The sequence below is a fragment of the Sorex fumeus genome, unplaced genomic scaffold, assembly GCF_029834395.1.
Source record: "Sorex fumeus unplaced genomic scaffold, SorFum_2.1 ptg000051l, whole genome shotgun sequence".
In the NCBI taxonomy this organism is placed as follows: Eukaryota; Metazoa; Chordata; class Mammalia; order Eulipotyphla; family Soricidae; genus Sorex; species Sorex fumeus.
The window spans coordinates 20,204,262-20,213,551 of NW_026606108.1; the positions used below are offsets into that span (position 1 = coordinate 20,204,262).

At 38.3% G+C, this 9,290-nt stretch overlaps 1 pseudogene; it reads right to left on the bottom strand.

Moving 5' to 3' along the window:
• Window positions 1-2,448: 2,448 nt before the first annotated feature.
• LOC130032990 (40S ribosomal protein S3a-like) lies at window positions 2,449-3,276 on the bottom strand (annotated as a pseudogene).
• Window positions 3,277-9,290: the final 6,014 nt, after the last annotated feature.

Below are 9,290 nucleotides of genomic sequence, written 5' to 3' on the forward strand. Positions count from 1 at the left end.
GCTTTTTCAAATCAGTAAAAGAGTGCTAAAGAGCACTCTATTCTTATTAGAATAAGAATTCTAAAGAGGTTAGAATCATGCTGAGCGAAAGTAGCCATAAGGAGAGAAGGGACAGATGCAGAATACCTCTCACATGTGGGATATAAGGAGACATAGATGGGATATAATACATACCATAAGTGAATAGAAACAAAACTAATCTTCATTCAGAAACTCACTTCAGGAGAAATAGGGAGATTGGGTTAGTGGGGAGAAACACTGGCACAAAAGTAGAGGGAAATGGTCATACTTTGGGAGGGTGAGGTGAGGTATTGTGATGCATAAAATCTTATTAATAGTATTAATTCTGTCATTAATAGTATTGTAAAACAGTACTTAAAACAGAATAAGAATCTAAAATATATATTGTCTTCAGAAAATAAAATTTGGGAATGTATTCCATGTGAATTTTAATTGTTAAAATTTAACTTAAATGGCCAAAAAGAGAAGATGCATCTCTGAGGTAAAGTTTAAGCAGGAGTTTAAATATGGTTATGAGTCCATGTTAATTAGTCTATATACACACGTATATTTGATGAGATATATTTAAACAGAAGCACATATAAGATGATTATGTATTCATAGGCTGATGAAAATATGCTCAGAGAATTCGAAGGCCCATCTCTCCATTTCCTGTAGAAGCAGTATTTCAACATTTACTATAGTGCAGAGTTTATGGTACCTTTCTTGTACATGGCTACCATGAAATCAGGGTGCCCTATTGAATCATAAATAATGTAATGTGTGTCAGTATACCTGTGGGCCATATGCTTATTCACAGACTCACACGTGTTCACTTTTAAAAACCCCATAGTATCCTACAAAGGATTCACTCCTACTGGTTTATTAGGCTATAAAGCTTAAGGAAGTAAGACTAAATTTATATTCAATTGTTTTTCAAACACTGCCTTGTATTGTTTCTCCCCCTCCTCCCCCCTCCCCTCCCCTCGAAAATCAGCAATTCTGCCAGAATCAGTTTGTTATTTCAGTTCTAAATTTCTTTTCTGGGAATTGAACATCCTTCTAAACCTTTCTGCCCCTTTTTTGGGTTGTCATGTCCTCTGTCAATGACCTTCCTGTTGGTTTGCCTCAGCTGGATCTCATAGGCTCACAGTAACTGCTCACATCACTTCCAGCTGAGCAGGATGCTCCCAGCAGAGAACATGAAGAGATGCTGTGCATGATATCTCTAGGGATTACTGCTGCTTGGAAAAGGATTAGTAAAGCAGCATGTTGTGCCCGGTGTTGAGCTACTTTCAGTGGGCACAAACACAGCTCCTCAGACTGTGTTGAGTTGCACCTAATTACAGGGCCGGATTTTTATTCGCTGAGTTTTAGAGTTTTTTTAAGGACCATATTTATATTCATCAATTTTAAGTTTATGTTTTTCTCTTTGATTACTTTTGTGATATTTCTTATATAGTATTATTAGGCTAGAACACATGGGGTTGGTATTTACTTGCAATTCCTTCACTAATTTGGCATTGATTTACTGATTGCCAACAGTACCTGAGCACTGTGTGGAATTCCTAGGGTGGCATTCCTGCTGCCAAAGGGCTTTTCTGTACAAGGAAGGAGAAAAAATTAGGTGAGTGCAAAAACTAGATGATTCAAATAGGAGTAAGGAGAACAAACAAGAAGATGGGATAGAAAGCAAGTAGGGTTAAGGTGGGAAGAGGACAGCTTTGCTAAACAGAGTGTGATCATCCAAAGCAGGCAAGGATGAGGCCCTGGGCTTGAAATCTATTGAAAAGGCCAGTCAGCAAAAACACAACCTTGGCATTCACTATTCTTTTCACTGTTCCCCTGGTTACTCTAATTCTAAAGGTAACTAGCAACTGAAATGAGCCTATCCAAATACTTTTACAGTCCACCAGAGTAAGTTCTGAAAATATATTTTTAAAATAGTTCACAGTGGAAAGAGTGAGGTACTCCAAGAGCTAATCTCTCTGAAGGAAGAGAGCACATTCCTCTATCAATTTTCACTGCATGTCTTCACTGTCTAAAAGGTTTCTAGGAAGAGTTGGTATTTAAATGGGGTTGGATGGATTGCCTGGGAGATAGTTCTTCTGATAGAGCTATTGTGAGAGTTTGAAAATGTTACTTTTATTTAGATTAAAAATATTAATTAATATCATGCTCTTAAGCCTGCTTTTGTTTAAAAAATACTTTCTTTTTTTTTACATCACCAGAAGGTAAAGGTAAAGGCCCTCCCGTTGATCATCGATTTGCTCGAGCGGGCCCAGTAACGTCTCCATTGGAGACTTTGTTGTTACTGTGTCTGGCATATCGAATACTCTCGGTAGCTTGCCGGGCTCTCCGAGAGGGGTGGAGGAATCGAACTCGGGTCGGCCATGTTGGCCGCTTGTAAGGCGAACGCCCTACCCGCTGTGCTATGGCTCCAGCCATCACCACCAGAAATAAAACTTTTATTTGTTACCAATGAGCATCTGAATTTTAAACAGATTCTTGGACTGGTGGTTTATACCCATCAGTCTGTTCAACTTTAGCGCCTATCTCATCTCCAGTAGTTTTTCCAGAACTGATACCTTCACCATGAAGCTCCATGAGTTTTCCCAATTCAAACTTAGGTTTCTTCAGCATTTTTACTTTTCTAACAAAGACATCATGGAGTGGGTAAATAGACTGGCATTTTCTATGTCTTTCCCAATGTTGTCTGGAATCAATTTATTGACCACCTCTTTTAAGTCATTTGTCTGCACCTCTCGAGTCATGATCTCCATCATCTTCTTCCAAATCTGACGAACCTGCTGATGCTGAGCATAAGAGGTCTTCCAAATCTGGATATTGTGCTTCATAGTGAAACCAACACAGAATAGACGAAGCAAATAAATAAGCATCAACATGAGCCTCAATCATGGTCTGCCATTTTTTGACCATAGAGCACATTTTATCATGGGTGAGGTCCATGCCATGGAAGTTTGTCAGGCAGTTTTTGCCCTGAACATCCTCTGTAATCAGATTGAATTTCCTAAAAGCAACTTCATCGTTCTGCAGATCAGCAAAACACACTTCAAATACACGACCCTTGAGGCCATCAGATGCAATTTTGGTTTCCTGGGTTCTGGTGACAAGCGTTTTCCCAATATTTCTTATATTAAACATTGCGGGTGCTTTCATGTTATACCAGTCTTTCTTTTAAAATGGATCAACCACTTTCTTCTTGGCTCCCTTTTTGCCGCCTTTGGTAATACGCTTGTTTTTGCCAACTGCCATGGTGCCGCTCGAAGAGCCAAAAGGGAAAAAATACTTTTAAGGGAGTTTTATTTTATTTTTTCTTTTTGGGTCACACCTGGTGATGCACAGGGGTTACTCCTAGCTCTGCACTCAGGAACTACTTACTCCTGGCCATGACTCGGGGGACCATATGGGTTGCTGGGATTCTGGGATTCGAACCTGGGTTGGCCATGTACAGGTCAAACACCATACCTGCTGTGCTAACGCTGTAGCTCCCTTAAGGGAGTTTTTTAAAAAAAAAGGACATGATTCATAGGACCAGAGACATAGCACAGTGGGCAGGATGCTTGCCTTGCATGCTACCAACAGAGGTTCAATCCCTGACACCCCATTTGCTCCCCTGAACATTTTAGGAGTGGTCCCTAAGTATAGAGTTAGGAGTAAGCTCTGAGAACAACTTGCTGAGGCCCCAAAACACCAATGAAAGAAAAAATGAGATGAAGTGACTCAACCAGATATGTGTGCTAAAGCACTTCTTCACTGATGCTGACCAAATTGTAGGAAGAGGTAAGTGAATGAGACCCTAAAGTGGCTAATGGAAAAGTTTTGGAGGTCTGATTGTTACAGCAAAATGTGAATGGAAAGAAGAGCATGACTTTTACAGGGAAGAATATGAAGTGTTAGAATTTGGCAGGACAGTGATGGGAAAGTGAAGGATTCTTTAGTTTTGAGACTGAAGCTAAGGTGACAGTGCATCAGAATGAATTAGGATGTTTGCACTTCGCACATGTTTTTCTGGAATAGATGGGGAGAGATGTTTTTCTTATATCATTTTACTTGTAAATGTAAGATATAGTTCATCAGTTATGTAAGGCTCGTTCAACATTCAAAATCATTTAAAAATTATTCCATTACTACAACACAGAGTAATAATAATTAGTGATAATAATTTATAATAATAGATCATAATAGATGCAGACAATACGTTTGACATTTACAAACCAGGAATATAGAGAAACTTCTTAACGTGATGAATCTCATTTCTTTTATATAAAGAGAGAAAAGGCCTTATGTTTAATGTTGAGAGACCAGGCACTTTCAATCTAAGACTTAGGGTAAGACATGGTGTGTGTGGAGGGGTCTCCTCTCATTATTCCTGTTCATCACACATAGGTTTCTATGTAAATATCATCACATTTATATAAACTACAATCTGAAATTCAATGAGCAATTATAATTTTATTTTAAAGAAAGAGTACCTTTTATATTGCTACCTATGGTTAAAAGTTTAGACATCAATCTAACAAAATTGGCTCCCAATATTGTATTTTTTCCTTTTTTGGTTTTTTGGGTCACACCCGAAGATGCACAGGGGTTTCTCCTGGCTATGCACTCAGGAATTACTCCTGGAAGTGCTCAGGCAACCATGTGGTATTCTGGGAATCGAACCCAGGTTGACTGCGTGCAAAGCAAATGCCCTACCCGCTGTGCTATCACTCCAGCCCCGGCTCCCAATATTTTTATAAAAATCTATATGTCAGTAGCGCTGTCCTCCCGTTCATCAGTTTGCTCGAGCAAGCACCAGTAACATCTAATAACAAATTATGAGACTGTTGTTACTGTTTTTGGCATATCATATATGCCATGGGGAGCTTGCCAGGGTCTGCCATGTGGACGAGATACTCTCGGTAGCTTGCCGGGCTCTCCGAGAGGGGCAGAGGAATCGAACCCAAATCGGCCACGTGCAAGGCAAACAAATGCCCTACCCACTGTGCTATCGCTCCAGCCCATTATGTACAATCACCGTCATGGTCCACCAGTTGTTCATCAATTTGCTCGAGCGGGCCCAGTAACGTCTCCATCATGAGACTTGTTGTTACTGTGTTTGGCATATCGAATATGTCACAGGTAGCTTGCCAGGCTCTGCTCTGCAGACGAGATACTCTCGGTAGTATGCCAGGCTCTCCGAGAGGGGCGGAGGACTCGAACTCGAGTCGGCCATGTTGGTTGCGTGCAAGGCAAACGCCCTACCACTTTTACTATCGCTCCAGCCCATTATGTACAATAACACAAAAAATACTTTCTTAAAATTAAACATCCTGAATTCTGACTACAGGCAGAATCTCTCTATAGGGTACCTGCAGAAAGCTGCTGTTTACCAAGTTAAGCCTCTAAGATCAGTTACTATCACAGTTACTTTCTGACACTGAAATGGCGAAAGCGATAGTACAGTGGGCAGGATGTTGGCCCTGCATATGGCCATGTCGAAATTAAGGATCTGAAATTAGTGTAGAGATGTACCATGTTCTTGCTTCGGAATGTCAATATTCTTAAGATGTAGCATACTAATTTAATTCTATTCCAGTTAAAATCACAGTGCTTTTTTGTGTGGAAATTGAGGAAGTAACTTGAATGCAAAAGCACAGGAGTTGAAGAATTCTAATTTTTCTTTACATTTAGGTAATTATTACTGTGGTTGTAATAATGCTCAAAAAACATTAGGCTTATTAATTTCACTCAAAGGGAAGTTAATTAATTTAGTAAAGTTATTAAGTTATAATTATGAACCACTGAATATATTAAGTCCCCTCATAAGTGATATTTAAATGAAATATAATTACTGAACGGTTTTATTCATATATGAAATATGAATAACTAAAACAAGCCAAATACCTAAAGTCAACAAAACCAGCTCCAGGACTTGATGAAAATGATGGTGGTTACCAGAGATCAAAGGGAGTAGGTGAGAGATATGATAGAGGGGTCTTTGTGGTGGTGTAATGAGGCTAGAACTTAGGCAGGATGTGGGGGGCTGATAAATGGTATACATATATGAAAATGTTAAGCTATACCCCTGAAATTGTCTATAGGATAAATGGACGATATATCAATACAAATGGGAAAAAACACATTTTATTTCTTCAGTTATAGTGCTAATATGTCAAAACATATGCCATGATTTTACTTATTTTACAAACTACTAAAAGATTAAAATTGAGGTTTTACACTTAGGATAAAGTAATTGATATACTTTGTATTTATTATATATTAAATATGAAATGAGTCTCTGCTATGGAATTGCCAAAATAAAATTAGAACAAAATTTATGAACTAAAATGCTCTTCAACTTCAAAGTCCCATGCTGTCTTTTTCTATTTGGACATGTAAAAATTTTTCTTTTTATTTCACCAAGAATGTGAGCTCATAATTATTTAGAACGCTCATGACATGATAATTTTCTTACTGGAAAATTATAGGAGACTTTTTAAATATAAATTAATTTTTATATAATTTAATTTGATCCTGATACTATTTCTTAAATTTTTAAATATGATTCTCCCAAGATGTTAGTCCAAATGATTTACAGTGATTCAGAATAAAGATACGTGGGTTTTTATAATTATACAAGGGCCCTGTGATAGCTGATATTTGTGTGATAGGGAACTATAATTTCTTAAAGAACAAAATTTCTGTGGGAATCTGATTGCTAATTAACCTACTCAGAATTAAATAAAAAGGAGATACAATCTTTGTGGAAAGAAGGTTCTTATATGAAAGTGAACTTTTACAAAATTCCATTTTTATTTTTTGTAATATTTAATTATTTAGCTTAAAGTTTGAAATGACTACTATTTTGGAAATTGAGGTCTAATGACATAGAACATTGTATTAATTCAGATAGTACATACTATGATGATTAAAATGTATATAAGAGGGGCTGGAGCAATAGTACAGCAGGTAGGGCATTTGCCTTGCATGCAGCCGACCCGGGTTCAATTCCCAGCATCCCATATGGTCCCCTGAGTACCGCTAGGAGTAATTCTTGAGTGCATGAGCCAGGAGTAACCCCTGTGCATTGCCGGGTGTGACCCAAAAAGAAAAAAAAAATTTCTTTAAAAAAACTGTGTAATGCCACTGGCTAAGTAAGTGAAAACAGAGATAGACAAATGGGACTATCTTAAACTAAGAAGCTTCTGCACCTCAAAAGAAACAGTGACCAAAATGCAAAGACAGTCTATAGAATGGGAAAGGATATTCGCCAAATACACATCCGACAAGGGGTTGATATCAAGGATATACAAGGTACTGGTTGAACTCCACAAGAAGAAAACATCCAATCCTATCAGAAAATGGGGCGACAAAATGAACAGAAACTTCATCAAAGGTGAAATGCGAATGGCTAAAAGACACATGAGAAAATGCTCTAGATCATTAATCATCAGGGAGATGCAGATCAAAACCACAGGGAGATATCATTTCACACCACAGAGACTGACCCACATCCAAAAGAACAAAAGCCACCGGTGCTGGCGTGGATGTGGCGAGAAAGGGACCCTCCTTCATTGCTGGTGGGAATGCTGACTGGTTCAGCCCTTCTGGAAAACAGTATGGACGATTCTCAAAAAACTAGAAATTGAGTTCCCATTTGATCCAGCAATTCCACTCCTGGGAATATACCCCAGAGAGGCAAAAATGTATAGTCGAAGTGACATCTGCAGTTGTCTGTTCATTGCAGCACTGTTTACAATAGCTAGAATCTGGGAAAAAACCTGAGTGCCCAAGAACAGATGACTGGTTAAAGAAACTTTGGTACATCTACACAATGGAATACTATGTAATTGTCAGAAAGGATGAAGTCATGAAATTTACATACAAGTGGTACTACATGGAAAGTATCATGCTAAGTGAAATGAGTCAGAAAAAGAGTGATAGACATAGAAAGATTGCATTCATCTGGGGAACATAAAATAACAAAATAGGAGACTAACCCCCAAGAATAGCCGAGATAAGTACCAGGAGGATTACTCCATGACTTTGAGGACAGATGCACATGCTAGGGGAAAAGGCAGCTCAGATAGAGAAGGGAGCACCAAATAAAGGGTGTTGGGAGGTTCCTCTCAGGGTGGGAAATGTGTGATTAGAGTAGACTATAGTCCAAACAAGATTGCCACTCAATGTCTCTTTTACAAACCACAGCACTCAAAAGGAGAGAGTTAACAAAAGGGAATGCCTGCCCTGCCACAGTGGTAGGGCGGGAAAGGGGGAAGAGGGGTGGGAGGGATACTGGGACTGGTGGTGGTGGAGAATGGGCACTGTTGGAGGGATGGGTATTCGATCATTGTATAACTGAAACCCAAGCACAAAAATTTGTAAGTCTACAACTGTTCCTCATGGTGCTTCACTAATAAAAATTTAAGGGAAAAAATGAGCTAGAAAAAAAAACTGTATAAAAGAAAGTAAAGTGTTCACATTTCACCCCTCATTATCATGAGTTGAAATGAATAGTTTTACTGTAAATAAATTCCAGTGTTATGAAATTCCAGTATTAAAATTTTGAACTTCTCAAAATAAATGAATGAAACAGTAAACTTATGAAATGTAAACTTATGAACTCAAAAAATATTTTTTGATCCCACATCTGGTGGAGTACAGTTCTCCTGGCTCTGTGCTCTAAGGTTGCTCCAAGCATTGCTCAGGTGGCCATACAGCAAGATAATGTCAGCATAATTAATTACCTTTTAAAAGACTTTGTTAGAAAAACTATTGTAGGATGCCCTACTTACAACTTCCCTTAGCTTTCACTGTTATTTAGATTTCATTATTTAGATTTAGTTCATTAGATATTCTAGGAAAGTCTGAAACCCACGGAAATTATATAATTAAATATGACAGTTAATGGGCTGAAAGATAGAACAGAGGCTATTGTACTTGCCTTGCATGTACCTAACCCCAGTTTGATTTCATGCCCCCCTGAACACTGCTGAAAGCAATATTCTGGAAAATAGATGCAGGATTCACCCCAGAGCACTGTTGGCTGTGACTCAAAAACCCATCCCCACAAAAATAAACAAAAACACCCACAACTTAATGGCTATGATGTATACTTGTTCTCTGCGAGTTAGAAATACGTTAAGAAATTAGCTTTAATTTCCTTCCTTTCTTTTTTCTTTCCTTCATTTTTAAGTGCTTTTTTTTTGCATACACTTAGTAGTACTAGAGGGTCTTTCAGATTCTGTGCTAAGGAGTCACTCTTAGAAGAGATTGAAGATTTA